The sequence below is a fragment of the Hylobates moloch genome, unplaced genomic scaffold (genome assembly GCF_009828535.3).
Source record: "Hylobates moloch isolate HMO894 unplaced genomic scaffold, HMol_V3 SCAFFOLD_9, whole genome shotgun sequence".
NCBI lineage: Eukaryota > Metazoa > Chordata > Mammalia > Primates > Hylobatidae > Hylobates > Hylobates moloch.
Genome location: NW_026652284.1, coordinates 47,879,147 through 47,897,651, shown reverse-complemented (window position 1 = coordinate 47,897,651; position 18,505 = coordinate 47,879,147). Strand labels below are relative to the sequence as shown.

Sequence of the window (18,505 nt, the reverse complement as noted above, 5' to 3'; positions counted from 1 at the left end):
AAATTGTCCCTGTTTGCAGATGACATGATTGTATATCTAGAAAACCCCATTGTCTCAGCCCAAAATCTCCTTAAGCTGATTAGCAACTTCAGCAAAGTCTCAGGATACAAAATTAATGTACAAAAATCACAAGCATTCTTGTACACCAATCACAGACAAACAGAGAGCCAAATCATGAGTGAACTCCCATTCACAATTGCTTCAAAGAGAATAAAATACCTAGGAATCCAACTTACAAGGGATGTGAAGGACCTCTTCAAGGAGAACTACAAACCACTGCTCAATGAAATCAAAGAGGATACAAACAAATGGAAGAACATTCCATGCTCATGGGTTGGAAGAATCAATATCGTGAAAATGGCCATACTGCCCAAGGTAATTTATAGATTCAATGCCATCCCCATCAAGCTACCAATGACTTTCTTCACAGAATTGGAAAAAACTACTTTAAAGTTCATATGGAACCAAAAAAGAGCCCGCATCGCCAAGTCAATCCTAAGCCAAAAGAACAAAGCTGGAGGCATCACGCTACCTGACTTTAAACTATACTACAAGGCTACAGTAACCAAAACAGCATGGTACTGGTACCACAACAGAGACATAGATCAATGGAACAGAACAGAGCCCTCAGAAATGATGCCGCATAGCTACAACTATCTGATCTTTGACAAACCTGACAAAAACAAGAAATGGGGAAAGGATTCCCTATTTAATAAATGGTGCTGGGAAAACTGGCTAGCCATATGTAGAAAGCTGAAACTGGATCCCTTCCTTACACCTTATACAAAAATTAATTCAAGATGGATTAAAGACTTATATGTTAGACCTAAAACCATTAAAATCCTACAAGAAAACCTAGGCAATACCATTCAGGACATAGGCGTGGGCAAGGACTTCATGTCTAAAACACCAAAAGCAATGGCAACAAAAGCCAAAATCGACAAATGGGATCTCATTAAACTAAAGAGCTTCTGCACAGCAAAAGAAACTATCATCAGAGTGAACAGGCAACCTACAGAATGGGAGAAAATTTTTGCAACCTACTCATCTGACAAAGGGCTAATATCCAGAATCTACAATGAACTCCAACAAATTTACAAGAAAAAAACAAACAACCCCATCAAAAAGTGGGCAAAGGACATGAACAGACACTTCTCAAAAGAAGACATTTATGCAGCCAAAAAACACATGAAGAAATGCTCATCATCACTGGCCATCAGAGAAATGCAAATCAAAACCACAGTGAGATACCAACTCACACCAGTTAGAATGGCTATCATTAAAAAATCAGGAAACAACAGGTGCTGGAGAGGATGTGGAGAAATAGGAACACTTTTACACTGTTGGTGGGACTGTAAACTAGTTCAACCATTGTGGAAGTCAGTGTGGCGATTCCTCAGGGATCTAGAACTAGAAATACCATTTGACCCAGCCATCCCATTACTGGGTATATACCCAAAGGACTATAAATCATGCTGCTATAAAGACACATGCACATGTATGTTTATTGCGGCACTATTCACAATAGCAAAGAGTTGGAACCAACCCAAATGTCCAACAACGATAGACTGGATTAAGAAAATGTGGCACATATACACCATGGAATACTATGCAGCCATAAAAAATGATGAGTTCATGTCCTTTGTAGGGACATGGATGAAACTGGAAAACATCATTCTCAGTAAACTATCGCGAGGACAAAAAACCAAACACCGCATGTTCTCACTCATAGGTGGGAATTGAACAATGAGAACTCAAGGACACAGGAAGGGGAACATCACACTCTGGGGACTGTTGTGGGGTGGGGGGAGGGGGGAGGGATAGCATTAGGAGATACACCTAATGCTAAATGACGAGTTAATGGGTGCAGGAAATCAACATGGCACATGGATACATATGTAACAAACCTGCACATTGTGCACATGTACCCTAAAACCCCAAAGTATAATAAAAATAAAAAATAAAAAAAATAAAAATAAAAATAAAAAGAAAGAAAGAAAGAAAGAAAAAAGGAAGGAAGGGAGAGGGAGGGAGAGAGGGAGAGAAGAAAAGGAAGACAGAAAGAAAGAAATTAATTTTAAACTATGGATGGAAATGACATTTACTTATATAATACTATTAGTTAATTTTAAGATGGATGTTTATGATACAACAAATTGTTGAGAAACTCACTTATTTGTTATTTTGTCATCTATTGCTTACTTTGAGAAAATACCAAGTGCCTATAAGATAACTTAAATATAAAACTGGCTCTAGACAATTGCTATCCAATAGAATGAAATCTTAAAAGACCTTTCATCAGTAATTCAATGGTATGTCAAGATTAAGATTCTAGCTTTCAGAAAACCTCAAATGCTACTCAGAGAAAAAATAATACAAAACAAATAGAAGAAAGTCAATCCAGCAAACAAATAACAACAAAAATAACCCTGATTCTGTTAGTCCAGCCTCTCTACCTGGCTTCCATTTAAAAATCCTATCCACCTCTCTAGCAAGTATTTAAAATACAAAATTATCTTCAAATTTATATTTTTATAAAAAGCTAATTAAAAGAAAGTATGAGCTAAAGCAGCAGATTTATTCATTTTCAGGCTACCTGATCTAAACCAGAAGGCAAATGGCCACCCTGTTCCCAGAGTCATGTCTCCTTTCAGGCTGTGACGGTGGAACATTACCTTGCCTCCATCCTGTCCTCTAACCTTCCTACTCCTTCAGGTGCAGAAGCACAGGCACCCTGACGTCAACCTCCACACTCTTCCAAGAGTCACGGAAACATGAGAGAAATTCTCCACCACTACCAATCTTTTTTTTTTTTTTTTTTTTTTTTTTTTTGAGACTTTGTCACTGGAATGCAGTGGTGAGGCTGGAGTGCAATGGTGCGACCTCAGCTCACTACAACGTCCGCCTCCCAGGTTCAAGTGATTCTCCTGCCTCAGCCTCCCGAGGAGCTGGGGTTACACCACACTCAGCTAATTTTTGTACTTTTAGTAGAGCGAGAGTTTCACCATGTTGACCAGGCTGGTCTTGAACTCCTGACCTCAGGTGATCCTTCTGCCTTGGCCTCCCAAAGTGCTGGGATTACAGGCGTGAGCCACTGCGCCCAGCCCTACCATTATTTTTTAAGACACACAATTCCACAGTTCTGTAGCAAGACATTCTATTAGCAAGACTTCCATCTCCAGAAAGCTCCAGAGATACAGGCATCATCTCTAGATTTAGTTAAACCCCTCATCTTCAAGAATTCTTTCTCAAGGGACAGTGCCAAAATGCACCTGCAATTAAAGAAGTATCCATTTGAGGAATCAGGTGTCAGTCTTCTCTTCTTGCAGGACTTCTCAATCTCTCCAGGACATTGCCCTAGAGCAGTCCCACCCCTAGTAGAAGAGGGAGTGGCCCCAACCACGGAACTTCCTGAAAGCCCAAGGACACTGATAACAGTTTATTTTTTCCCCTGTCCTCTCTTCATCTAGAACAGGCAGAGGGTGTCAGGCAATGGATAATTATAGAAGGGTCTTTTCTGTGTCCTATTAGGGTACCATTAACTTTCTTTATAAGGAGGGGAAATTGAGCATCCATTGTTGGCATTGGTGAGTCTTGGTTACCATTTCTGCGGCAACAGATAAGTTCCCCTCAAAAGCTTGTTACACGTGTAGTGTTTATCTCGGGGCTGTGGTATTAAGGAGGTGGATAGGTGAACTTTTATTATCTACTTTATAAGCTCCAGTAATGTCTATTTGTTGATTCTTGTGGTTGAAAGAAATGTTTTTGTTGTTTGTTTGTTTGTTTGTTTTTTGAGGCAAGGTCTCACTCTGTGGCCCAGGCTGGAGTGCAGTGGTGTGATCACGGCTCACTGCAGACTAGACTTCACTGGCTCAGGTGATTCTCCCACCTCAGCCTCCCAAGTAGCTGGGACTACAGGTGCACACCACCACACCCAGCTAATTTTTGCATTTTTTGTAGAGATAGGGTTTTGCCATGTTGGCCAGGCTGGTCTTGAACTCGTGGGCTCAAGGGACCCTCCTACCTCAGCCTCCCAAAGTGCTGGGATTAAAGCATGAGCTACTGTGCCAAGCCAAATGTGCTGTTTTTACAGTTAACAAAGCTATCAAAAATTTTAAGAAAAACAAAAAGTTATAGACTAATATGGAAAATATTTTGTTATAAACAAAAAAACTCATGATGGAGATTTGTTTGTTGATAGCATGAAATTCAGGCTTCTCCCTGTGAGACTCAAAGACCTGATCCAACCTTCCTTCCTGGTGCCCACCCTTTCCACTGGACATGGGTACCCCAGACACACACAGCATGCACTGCTGCAGGCAAACACTGTGCTCCTTCACTTTTCTTTTTAATTGTCAATGTTATTTCATTCTTCTACATTGCTCTTTGCCATCTTTGCCACCACCATCAGGTGAACTCAGTTGCTCTCCAGTATTTCTAAGTGAACTCAAAACGTAGAAGTGTGGGAGAAAGAAGTATGAGTTAATTTACTCACAGTGGAGAATTACAAACTAACCACAACACAATCTAGACAGAAACAACATGTGGCATGTTTAATGTGGCATGCAAGCAAGGATTAAGAAGAAACTCATTTTCCCCTGGAATGCCAAGGAGAGGTCCAAGTTGATGCCCTTTTTCTGAGCTGGGTTTTGGATAGCAGTTGAACCAGGAAATAAGGGGAGTGGCAGAGCTAGGGCAATGCTCCAGCTGTCCAGAAACACTTCCAGGCTACACCTTGACACGAGTTCAAGTACAATTAGCTGGTGTCACACTAGCTCTGTCTTTTAGCTAAATAGGATCAAACTTGGGTCAATTCCCGAGCCATAGTTTTAATGAATTCAACCTGGTCATTGAAGCAATAAAAGATTTGTTTGTGTATAAAAGTCACCTTATTCCAAAATAGCAGGAGTAGGGTAAGAGCTCATTCTCAGAGAACAGCCTGCCTTGGGGTCTGATCTCAGCCTTCACACACAAGCTGGCAGGATGGAAAAGGGTTATTTATCCTCCCTGGGTCACACTTTCCTCTTGTATACATAGCAGCAATAACAGTACCTCTATAAGTATCTGAGTGTGAGTGGTAAATGAGTTAATATATTGAGAATGATTAGCAAGGTAATTTACTCAAGCTCATTTGAATAGTTTGTTAGTGTAGGACACAGTCAGAGGGCTTCTAACTCAAAGCCTCCTAGTCATATGACAGCGGCCGCTAAGTTACTAAGTGACAAATCATAAGACACATCGGGGACTTACACACACGGTCAGTTTGCATCAGTAATTGATTCTCTAAATAACAAATTAACGTTTGCCTACTTTTTTGAGATTGCCTCCAAATGAATAAGGTGAACTGAATAAGTTCGATTTCTTTCTTCTAGTGCATGTTTCAGAAGTGGGGATGGAAAGGGTTTTGTCCTCAGTGGAGATCATCTTTCTGTTCATTGACATGGGCCCTTGGAGGGAGAGCTGGGATTGCCCCAGACGGTGAGCAGCTCAAACCCTGCATCGTGGGTGGGCAGAAAGGCAGGCGGGGTGGCACACTCCTGAGTGCCACTGCATTCCTGCAGGCCACCCGGTTCCAACTGGAGCACAGCATCACTGCCTGGGCCAAGGTTCACTGTCCTGGATTAGCAAGAACAGCTGGAAAGTTTGTTTGGGCATGGGGGTGAAGGAGGAGTTATTTTAAAAAACTATGAACAAGTGACCACAGAATTATAAAGGAATTGAGGATCTGGACAAAGAACGACACGAGGTCATGAGCCCCTGGGCCCACTGAAGTGTCCAGAAGCCCCTACCTTCCTTAGTAGCCTCCTGCCCTGGGTCTTTCCCCCTGGTTCATGGGGAAAACACTCATCAGTCCAAAACAACCTGCCTTAAAATACTCATCTGTCCGAAACAACCTGCAAAGCTACTGGGAGAGTGCAGTGTTTGTTTTCAAAATTCGGGCACTAAAAATAAGCAGAATGCATTTCATTTAAGAAACTCTATTTATTTAAAACTACCTATTGTCTCCTTCAAGTTCCTTAGAGTTCATTATGAATTTGAAGGCATAACTAGTTTAAGTATGATAGGATAAATTTAGCCAAAACCTGAAAAAATCAAGTTAAAAGGAATAGTTATGAATTCCTTTAAAAATAATTTTAAACATTTTGGTATCAGTATTAATTACATGCTCTAAATTATTCATTGATACTAATTATGTAATACAAGGAGGTACAATTACTTCAAGGAATGTCTGCAGATGATTATATCAAAATAATCTTCTAAGCTACATCCTATGACACTCTTGGAAGGTTTAAGATTTAAATAGATACTAATCTATAGTCATGGGTCACTTAACGACGAGGATATGTTCTGAGAAATATGTCCTTAGAAGATTTCAATGTTGTGCAGACATCACAGAGTGTCCTTACACAAAGCTAGATGGTAGAGCCTACCACACTCCTAGGCTATATGGTATACCCATCCACACCTGTGCAGCGTGTCACCGCACTGAATACTGTAGGCAACTGAAACATAATGGTAAGTATAGTGTATCTAAACATATCTAAACATAGAAAAGGTACAGTAAAAATATAGCATAGAAGATTAAAAACGGTCCGCCTGCATAGGGCACTCACTTTGAATGGAGATTGCAGGATAGAAGTTGCTCAGCATGAGTCAATGATTGAGGGGTGAGTGAATGTGAAGGCCTAGGACATTACTGTACACTACTGTAGACTTCATTAACACTGAACACTTCAGCTACACTAAACTTATGTTATTTATTTATTTATTTTTGAGACGGAGTCTTACTCTGTTGCCAGGCTGGAGTGCAGTGGTGTGATCTCGGCTCACTGCAACCTCCGACTTCCCGGTTCAAGCGATTCTCCTGCCTCAGCCTCCTGAGTAGCTGGGATTACAGGCATGCACCACCATGCCCAGCTAATTTTTGTATTTTTAGTAGACACGGGGTTTCACCATGTTGGCCAGGATGGTCTCGATCTCCTGACCTTGTGATCCTCCCACCTCAGCCTCCCAAAGTGCTGAGATTACAGGCATGAGCCACCAGGCCCAGTCCACTAAATTTATTTTTAAAAATTTCCTTTCTTCAACAAAAATTAACCTTAGCTTATGTAACATTTTTACTTTAGAAAGTTTTTATTTTTTTCCACATTTCTATCCTTTTGTAACACTTAGCTTAAAACACAAACACATTGTACAGCTGCACAAAAAAAATTTTATATCCTTATTTACAAGCTTTTTAAATTTTTTTTTTCTTTTTAAACTTTTTTGTTAAAAACTAAGACACAGACACACACATTATCCCAGGCCTGCACAGGGTCAGGATCATCAATATCACTGTCTTCCACCTCTACATCATATCCCACTGGAAGGTCCTCAGGGGCAAAAACATGCATGGAGCTGTCATCTCGATGATAACAACGCCTCCTTCTTGATACCTCCTGAAGGATCTGTCTGTGGTTCTTCTTGAGTAGGTTCATTTATACCAACATCACCACAAACACCTGCATAATGCATTGCTCTATGGCAGTAAGACAGCTATGACAGTGATAGGAAATTTTCAGCTGCATAATAATCACATGGAACCACCGTCATATACACTGTCCATCATTGACCAAAACATCATTATGTGGCGCATGACTGTATTATCTGACAATCAGTGTAAACCCAGGATAACATTTAAGCAAGGGCTCTTTGTAAATCTTTCTTTAGTTCCAGATGGCAGGAGATGATGGTCTCTTATTTACTACCCTACCAGTTATCAAACCTACCTGAAAGTCCTTTTCTTCAAGCCAGATATTGTTAATATCTACTGTTCCTAGTTTATAAATTAAACTTTGTCATAGGTATGTACGTATAGGAAGAAATAGTACATATAGGGTTCAGTACTATCCATGGTTTCAGGCATCCACTGGGGGCCTTGCCATGTATCCTCCATGGAGAAGGAGGGATGGTTGTAAACAGACAGTTTAGACAAAGAACTCTTCCCTAGCTAGGGACAAAAGTTACAAATGCTTTGGTAGTTTTTAATTTTCTGCTGAGGCAGGTAAAAAATATAAAGTCTATCCAGAGAAAATACCAGTTTTTTTTTTTTTAAGTTTTAGTCTTTATAGAGGAAAAGTGCTTTCAGACATTTGCAAAGATTTTTCAAAAAATAAATATCATTGCTCTTATTTTGCCAAGAAAAATTGAGAGACTTCATCATAGGTCATATCAACATGTTCTGGGTAACAAAATGCTCAGTCATGCAAGGCTAAATATGTAAGCAGATCTGCTCTAATCTTAATTATCTGAAAGCTCAAAATTACTGATAAAATATAATTTACAATGACATGAGACTCTATTGACATATATCACTATTAAAGATCATGCTTTTAAGATCAAATACTATTAAATCTTAATTTTTGAGTAATTCCTTTACACACTTTGTCCCTATCAAACTATCTTTTATTTTGTTCTAAAATTTTACCACCACTTCCAATCCATGACTTCTCCGTGACAAATGAATAAATGAATTGGCATGTTTATTTTACACTATGCTGGAGCTCATGTTTTCTCTGATATTTCACACAATTACTTCAGATATTAGATGACTTTGTCTGACCCCAAGTCACCATAGATTCGAAAGGTCTCAGCAGAAAAAAAGGAATTTGCATTAGAATATTTGGTCTCATTAAAAACTAAGTCCTCCAAGCATGCCATCTGATCATGCCCAGATTCCACAGTGAACAAACTATAAGAAGCTGGGGCTAGCGTGGGAAACAGATGTGTGCTTTAATACTTTTTCTTTCTGACTTCCTCATAATTCTACCCAGTCCTCAATAATCCTAAAAGAAAATAAACGTTTAGAAAAGTAAATTCTTGTAGGATTGTGCTTTCCTTCTAATTTCCCCTCTTTATCAGCTAAGAGAAACACTTCTGTACTTCAACTCAGGCATAGAAGTGTTCCCGGAACAAACTAAGGGTTGGGCTGCTATTTCTCGTGGCCCAATAACAAGATGCAGATGAACTGGGGAGGAAGAGAGTTTTTATTTCTGCCACCAGTTACAAGGAGAAGACCTGGAAATTATCGCTAGACCAACTCAAAATTACAAAGTTTTCCAGGGCTTATACACGTTCTACACTATATGTCTACCTGTAAGTGTGCATTCATCTAAACAAATAAGTGATTAATTTCTTTTAATCTATAACTAAGTTCTGAGTCCTGAAGACCTTCCTCTGGAGCCTCAGTAAATTTACTTAAATTCAGTGGGTCCAGGTGCTGGGGTGATTACCCTTATCTTGTCTCCTGTTAAATCACAGAGGTTTGGGGAGCTCTTTTGGACCCCTAATAAACTTGTTTGTGGAGGCCTGGGGAGTTTCTTCAGACCCCCAATAAAACTTGTTTAATCCTAAATGGGTCCTGTTCAGAATTCCTTCATTATTTTGTCATGCTTTGAGGCCCATGAAAGGCCTATGCAAGACTCTTGGTGGGCTTTTGTTACATTCCAGCCTTTGTATAAGGGCACTGGCTCTCTCAGCTTTTAATATTTAACCACTCAGTCAGTGCTGAAACAGTTGCTATGGAGGCCTATGTTAGTGAGACCTGGCCTGCCACAGAAGGGCTATTTAATACAGATCATGTATGCCAGCATCATGAACCTCTGTCACCTACAATCTCCTGACTAAAGGATGTGGGGTGGGTTTGGGTGTGCCCACACCTGCACAGTAAGGTGTACTGTCCTCATTGTTCATTTTCCCAATGCCCATCTTATTTAAAATTACTGTTCATGCCTTTAGTGATATTTGTATATAAGAAAGCATCAAGTTATACCCTAGGGAATCTGTTTGGCATTGAAGGAAAAATCTTGACTTTGATGGCAGATGGAAGTTAATTTGGTGGTCACCTCTCAGCTCCTTGTGAATACTTTCCACATTATAAAGTCTGCTCACAGAGAATGAGCAGCTGTGGGGCATACCCAGGGGCACAAATGTCTACAAATTGGGTGGCTGTGATGTCTCAGATCAAGACCAAGGTGTCTGCCAGAGTCCTGGGGAAAGGCTTTGCAGCAACTGCCAACATGCGGCTGCCTCCAACCGGTGCCATTCGTCCTGCACATCAGTGAATATTTGGCCATTTACAATGGAACAGTAAATATGGAATAGCACAATTATTATTCAGAGCACAGATTTGTCCTACAAATGGATTTCTCTTGATTGTGTAACATCTAACAGGGAATATAGTTTCTGGAGAAATCAAATTCCCCTTTCCATTGTCCATTTCAATTTATCCAAAGCCATAATGTGCTACTGGCTATTTAAGACAAAAAAAAAAGAGGTATTTTTGAATATGACTCCCTCATTTCCCTGTTTAAGCTATTGTCACATGATTTCCCAGGTGGGAGATGATTGATGAATACCAGGCAGAATCCTTAACAAAGAGTGTCCTGAAGGAAAGAGTAGAGAGCCACAAGAATTATAATAATCCCTCATTTCTACCAGTTGGAAGATGAGAATGTATTTCAAGTGCTCATAAACTGACATAATTTCATTTGGAATTGCCTTTTAATCAAAAAAGAAGAGTATCTTTTTATGTGTTCATTCTGATCCATAGTATCACATGATCATCCTTAAACAGGAACTCAGTGAAGTACTTTAATCTGTGCATCTCACACTAAAAGGTTCATTGGTTTTTTTTTGCCTGAAGCAAGCAGAATAAAAATAACAGAGAGAAATTCAGCTGAGGTCATATTGGGAATATTCCTTTACAAGGAAGGAAAATGAAAAAGAAATCAAGTACATAACAGGGAATAAACCTTGATGAGGAAATTACAGCAGATGAAAGCTGATCATCTACAGCAAACAGGGCAAAGGTGGTTCCAAAAGCAAATGTACAATTAAATCAGCAAGGCTCAGAGATATTGACCCACAGCCTGGCTAGACTGCAGCTTGGCTCCTTACACACAGTGGGCATTCCTTTGTTTGATTTGATGAAAGTCTCACTTAATCTCAACCGATTAATATGCCTCTGGCCCTGAAATTACGTATCTCGATTATCAAGCCACTGGAGACCCGAGGCTTATTTCTACATTTTTCTCTTAGCTATTTTGATAACAAGCCCCAAGGATTTATACAGAAAGTTTTGTCAAAACTATTCTCAGTCTCAGAAAATGTACAATGTTTGTTATGTGTGTATTTAATACAAGGCTACGAAATGACTTTCAAAGCCCGGATGCAACAAGATAAAAGCGGAAGTTCTTATTTCACATATGTGGAGGGAAAAGGATTTTACTATAGGAATTTATTCATACTAATCTTTAAAAATGTAGATTGTCAGTGAAAAAAAATGTAATGAATACCCAGGTGCCAAATCCTGTGAGCACTGGGAAGTGTGGTTTTATGTGCCCTCAGGGGCTGTTGATCCCATTGCGGGTGGTGCTGAGAGCACACAAAAGAAATACACCATAGGACACAGCCCCGATGAGAAGCCTGCCCAAGGGCAGGGGAGAAGCCATGGCTTCCGGCTGAAGGTAATAAAAAAGGCTTCCCTGAGAATGAGCTAGTTCATCCAGGCCTTGAAAGTATTTTTTTTTTGAGACGGAGTCTCGCTCTGTCACCCAGGCTGGAGTCCAGTAGCGCGATCTCAGCTCACTGCAAGCTCTGCCTCCTGGGTTCATGCCATTCTCCTGCCTCAGCCTCCCTAGTAGCTGGGATTACAGGCGCCCGCCACCACGCCCGGCTAATTTTTTGTATTTTTAGTATAGATGGGGTTTCACCATGTTAGCTAGGATGGTCTCAATCTCCTGACCTCATGATCTGCCCGCCTTGCCCTCCCAAAGTGCTAGGATTACAGGCATGAGCCACCGCACCCGGCCAAAAGTCAAGTCATTTCTGACAGGTCATTTTTAACAAGTAGTTTTTAGAGAAGTAGGAGAAGGCAATATTTGTTCATTCAGCGTTTAAAAAAAATGTTTTTTAGAGATGCGGTCTCACCAGGTGGCCTATACTGGCCTCAAACTCCTGGCCTCATGGGATCCTCCTGCCTGAGACTGGGATTACAGGTGTGAGCCACGGCACCCTGCACTGCAAACAGTTATTAAATGCTTACTCTGCACAAGTTACTAGAGAATACAAGAGAGAACACAGGGAATGATGGAAGTTCCACCATTCAGGCTGGCCTCTAACATCTGTAGAGTCTGAACAAAAGGACAAATGGGCCCCATCCCATATATCTAAACAGTGAAATGTAGTAAACTAAACTGTAAATAAAATATGTTCTATTCTCCTATCTTGAGAAGCATACCTTCATAACGACAAAATGTTAAAATGGTATAGTCATGGTCATATATTCATGATGATGGAATAGAATGTTTTTTTTTTTTTTTTGAGACAGAGTCTCGCTGTTGTCACACAGGCTGGAGTGCAGGGGCACTATGTTGGCTCACTGCAATCCCCGCCTCCTGGGTTCAAGCAATTCTCCTGCCTCAGCCTCCTGAGTAGCTGGGATTACAGGCTCCCACCACCACACTCGACTAATTTTTGTATTTTTAGTAGAGACGGGTTTTGCCATGTTGCAGGCTGGTCTCAAACTCCTGACCTCAGGTGACCCACCTGCCTCGGCCTCCCGAAGTGCTGGGGTTTCAGGCATTAGCCACCATGCTCAGCCTATTACCCAGTTTTGAGATGTCCCTATGATGTGCTGTGATGGTAGATGAATAAGAAAATCAAGACACACATAACTCATAAATGTTCATCTATATATTTCATAAAATTTACCTTTTACCTTTTTATTAACAAAATCACTAATTGTGTGTTCACAGTCAAAATTTTCCATGTAATTTTCTTCTGTTGAGGGTAATGCTAAAATTAGGCCATCTTTCTTGAGTCACTGTAGTTTATTTCAGTATAGAGAAATTTCATTGTGCTAAGTCAGCAGCAACTGTCAATAAAATTCTTTATTTTTAGGCGATATTTAGACTCAGAAAAAAATAGATTTTACATATATTAGGTTGGTGCAAAAGTAATTGCGGTTTTTGCTATTGCTTTCAGTGGAATTAGAAATTCTAAGGACAGGTTGCAAATAAAATTATCGTTATCCTATGAAAAAACTACAATATTTTTAAATGTATCATATACATGAGTATCACATGTATTATAAATCGCACTGTCTCTTAAAAAAAATAACTGAATTCAACCAGGTACAGTGGCTCATCCCTGTCATCCCAGCACTTTGGGAGGCCACGGTGGGCAGATCACTTGAGGTCAGGAGTTCAAGACCATCCTGGGCAACAAGGCAAAATACCATCTCTGCAAAACATACAAATATTAGCTGGGCAAGGTGCACCTGCTGCCTCTGCTACTCATGAGGCTGAGGTGGGAGAATGGCTTCAGCCCAGCAGGCAGAAGTTGCAGTGAGTCCAGATAGCATGACTGCACTCCAGACTGGGTGACACAGTGAGACCCTGTCACAGGAAAAAAAAAAAAAAAGAAAGAAAGAAAGAAAGAGAAAGACAGAAAGAAAAAGAAATGCCTGAACCTATACAATACTTCCAAATTTTTTCAAATTTTTCTTTGCCGAAATATTTCATAGAAAACCTATAATTAAGACATCTCAGTATATAATGGTGAGAAAATAGTATCTATATACATTAGTTTTGGAATTATTTGTACAGGAAGCTTCATAGTAATGCAAATATTTCCATTTCCTTTTTCTAATGTCCTTATGCTTTACAGCTATGTTACCTTTAGATGTATGACATGAAATATCTTTCAATTTAGAAAAAAAACTTTAAAAATTATTTTATTGTAATTTTTTCTCTCACTTCATTATGCATTAAAAGATAATTTCATTTTTATTTTGCCATTCTAGATAGTTTTAATTTGTTTTTTTAATCTGTACTACATGTTCAGACATTCTAGCCTCAAATTCCAAAATCATGTCTTCTAGACTTAGAAACTATCCATTCTTCTCAAGAAATGTTGGATAGTCAATGTCAAAAGAAGCATCATTATGTTTGGCTAAAAATTGGATATTTGTATGTTTAGAACATCATACCAAAGTTTTATATTGGCAATTACTTCTTTTTGTCAAATAGTACTAATTGTTTTGCTATTTGTTCATAATTTTTCAGTTCTAGTCATTGTATCAGGTATACTTTTCTCTGATAGTGATTTTTTTTAATATTCACTTAATCAAGAACCTAAGTGCTTCTATCACAAATAACTTCATTGCCCAGAGGTGGTCTTGAAGATTGGCCATAAAACATGTAACAGTAGTAACAAGGATATACTATCTTTAAACTTAAAATAAGGGTCAATTCCTCTAGACTTGTTTTCCATCCAGTGAAAAATTGCAGTCATTATTCTGAATCAGATTGTTTTCTGAAAGAAATCCTCCTGACATCGAGGATTGAAAGGCACCCTCCAGGATCAGTTTCTGTAAGACAGCAGGCTCCGCAGTGCCCATCGTCTGCACCCGTGGCTGGTTCTGGGAGGACAGCGTTCCTTGTCTATCAGCTGGCCCAGCTGCCTTTGCTGCTTCTAAGCTGGGAATTAGATGGGAACGCTTTTGTGATTTATTCTTGTGATTTTGATCAGTATTTCAACCTTTGCTTAGTAAAAAATATAAACTTTCATGGAGTTTATCAGACCTGATTACATGGGATATGATGAGAAAAATTTTCTTGCTCATCTCCATTGTTATGGCCAGTAGCAAAGTCTAAATCATCTGCAATGTCCAATTGGCTTGTTTTTATTACTTTGATCAGTAATTAAATCTGAAAAATGTGTTATGTACTCTTTGCAAATTTTATATGGGTCATGCTTGACAGAAGTCTACTCTTTCTTTCATCGTTTCAGGAATTTAAAAATGTAAGCAGATTGCCTCTGAATTTCTTTGGTTTTTTTCTGCTGCTTCCGCCCCTTTTCTGAGCTCTATTTTTGTCTTCTATTTCTAGCCCCATCTTGACATGAACTTATTCTTAGTGATCTAAAGAAATTTAAAAAATGTAATTGTATCCAAAGACTACAAAATTTGAATATATTCTCATGAAAATACCAGTTAAACATAAAAAACTGAACATATTTTTCATGTACTTTGAAAAGTTTTTTTAATAATATAAACTACCTTAAAATTAAAGGCAAATGTAAATAATAATGTCAAATTTTAAATCAAATTTATTGAAATTAAACTAAAATCTTTTTCTTATGAAGATTTAATTACATCTTATTAAATGTTTTTACAAAAGTAAAGCTATTTGTAATTAAACTTTCAAGGTCTTCCTAGTCACCAGTGGAGTCACCACCTCACACACATTATAGCTAAACATACATATATATGAATATAAGAATATTGTGAATTTAATAATAAGATGAATTGTCTAATATTCCTTAGCCACCATGTGCAAGTATCACAAATTCCATGCTAATGTATGAGTAATTCCCAACCATATTTGGTTCATAAAGAAATGCAAGGAAATAGATGTTCAACACTACATGGAAAAAATACTTTGCAAGAATTAGAATGCTATTTCATGCTATCTGAGCGAAGGGATTTGACAAGTGATATGGTTAAGCTTTGTGTCCCACCCAAATCTCATCTTGAATTATAATCCCCATAATCCTCATGTGTCAAGGGCGAGATCTACTGGAGATAATTGGATCATGGTGGTGGTTTTCCTTATGCTGTTCTCGTGATAGTGAGTTCTCACGAGATCTGATGGTTTTATAAACGTTTGGTAGTTCCTCCCAGATGCATTCTCCTTCCTGCCACCTTGTGAAGAAGGTGCCTTGCTTTCCCTTCACTTTCTGCCATGACTGTAAGTTTCTGAGGCCTCCCCAGCCATGCAGAACTGTGAGTCAATTAAATCTCTTTCCTTTATAAATCACCCAGTCTCAGGCAGGTCTCTACAGAAGTGTAAAAATGGACTCATACAGCCAGTTCATGTGCTTGTGCTTTCTCTTACCTACAAATTTCCACAGCTCTAATCCTCCCTGAGCAACAAAGCAGTGACTCTCTCCAGTGTTGCCACTGCTACAACCTATGAATCTTGGCAGATTTGGAAACTCAGTGTCACCTTTTGTTTTGAGGACAAAGAGCAAGACATGTGGAGAAGCATTTCCTGGGGCTGGAATAGAATGGACCATAAGAATAGGAGTCAGGGTTTCAGGGTGCTCTGTGCCAGCACTGAGTACTGGACCTGATGTACAGAGGCTCCCAGGGGTTCTTTGTTTGCCCCCGCATTGGTTGAAGAAGGTACCTCATCTACTCAGTCTTGTGATACTCTCCCACAGCCACTAAGCTCTAGCCAACCTCACTGCCCTCTTTCAGTCTCTATCCAAATTTATTCCTGTCTTAGAATTCACATCTCTCCTTGGCTGCCTCCTCTATCTGAAAGCGTCAATTTAAATGCCACCTTCTCTGGCAGGCCAGCCCTGATGAAGTTTCTAAATAAGCTCATCCCCCGCCACCAGTGTCCCCTCACTGCACTCCACTTCCTGCATAGGACGTCTCAGAATTTGCACTCTGTATTTGATCATTTTCTCTTGATTATCTATGTCCCCGATTTGAGTGTGAGAGCCACAGGGAGGGCCATGAAGCACTCTGACCAGCACAAAATAGGCATGCCCTAAATACCGGAGGGAGAGAGAGTAGGAGAGCGGAGAATCCTCCTAAGGCAAGAATGACTAATGGATTAATTCTCCATTTAAAAATACTTCCAGGGATGACCATTTGTTTGTCATGCTTTAATAGCTGTGCTGCAAGAAACTAAATAGCAATAAGCAAGAAGAACACAAATTACATTGTTCTTATACTTGACTGAACGTCAAAGGAGCCAAGTTCCCCACCTGCTCCAGTTTCCTAGACAGATGTCTGAATATTTAATTTAACGTGAGTCTTCATTTCCTGCCCAGTGAAATATCTTGCTTGGTGACAGGGTTGTTACAAGGATGAATTGGCCAAGGCAATGCGCTCGGGGCACCTAACAGTCCTCAGTAAATCCTGCTGACCTCAGCCGCCCCAAACGCTCAGCTGCTGTTTCTTGAGGGTCCACTTAAGGCCCCTCTCAAACTTCTCTATCAGTTCTGAGGCTACTCTTCTCCAGGTAAAGGAAGAAACTCAAATTTCCTAATAATTAGCTCAGAACCCAGGCTACCCTTGTTGGAATTTATATTTTATAAACAAAAATGCACTTTCATATGTTAAAACTCAGAAGTCCATCAAAAACTGATTCCCTGTCAAGACTAATTTGGAAATCTCTCATTCTTAACAAGTTTAAAGAGTAAAAGTATATATTAATATTTACACAAGTAGAAGTTTCACACTTGATTGCCTAACTCCACATTCTAGCTGGTGTTTAGTCTAAGATGCTAGACCAGTAGGACGGAATAAGAGAGTTAGTGAAGTTAGTAAAGCTCACAAAGTAGTATGGCTTACTAAGCTTAATAAAAAAAAAAAAAAAGCTATTGTGAAATTGCAATGAGTAGCATTGTGTTCTAAATAAATATTCAGAGCACAGAAATAAAATGAATCCTCCCTTGGATATTTGTCACAGAGTGTGAGACAAACATGTACACTGACTTACTCATTTACTGAAATGCAAATTTTGCTGTTTGATGAAGTGCTTGAACTTTCTAACTCCATGTATGTATTGCAATGAGATTTAGATCACCTTCTATTTGAATAGCACATCATTTATAAAGCAGTTTTTGCAATAATATGAACTGGTGGCATTTTAAAACTTTAGCATTTAACATCCACTATTTGTACCAGCAAAGAGTGCCATAGTCATAATCATGCGTGCACATTGGGATTCCAAAGTAACTTTGAAATTCCCTTGGTCTCTTTATAACAGTAATACTTGTGTGCTTTAGTTCATGGTGAAATCCCTGTTCCCACCCAGGTTCATGGTTAGCCTGAAGGAAATCACTGAAACTTTTTTTTTTTTTTTTTGAGACGGAGTCTTGCTCTGTCGCCCAGGCTAGAGTGTGGCGCGATCTCAGCTAACTGCAAGCTCCGCCTCCCGGGTTCACGCCATTCTCTTGCCTCAGCCTCCCGAGTAGCTGGTTCGACAGGCGCCCGCCACAACACCGGGCTAATTTTTTTTTTTTTTTGTATTTTTAGTAGAGACGGGGTTTCACCGTGTTAGCCAGGATGCTCTCGATCTCCTGACCTCGTGATCCGCCCGCCTCGGCCTCCCAAAGTGCTAGGATTACAGGCGTGAGCCACCACGCCCGGCCTGAAATCATTTAAACTTAGTGTCTCCTTGAATTGAATGAGCGGCATTACTTGATATTTACAAACAGCAGGGTTCTCCAAAATCTCGGGGCATTTGCTGAGAATGCATTATGAAGAACATTTCCTAGAAGCTAACGGCTCTGTTCCTGATACTTGCTAACCTGATGGCTTTGGTTTTACTCATCTGTAAAACGGGATGAGAAATAATTTCTGCTATAAGGGATTCTTTTGAGGATTAAATGAGACTGTATGCATGAATTTCTTAGCTCATATCCAGTGCTCAATAACTGT

The 18,505-nt window shown here is 39.6% G+C and overlaps 1 protein-coding gene across 6 annotated transcripts in view; it reads right to left on the bottom strand.

Annotated features, from left to right (window-relative positions):
* Positions 1–18,505, bottom strand: part of PXDNL (peroxidasin like) — a 480,152-nt gene that overhangs the window by 422,576 nt on the left and 39,071 nt on the right. The gene's annotated exons all lie outside the window — the stretch shown is intronic.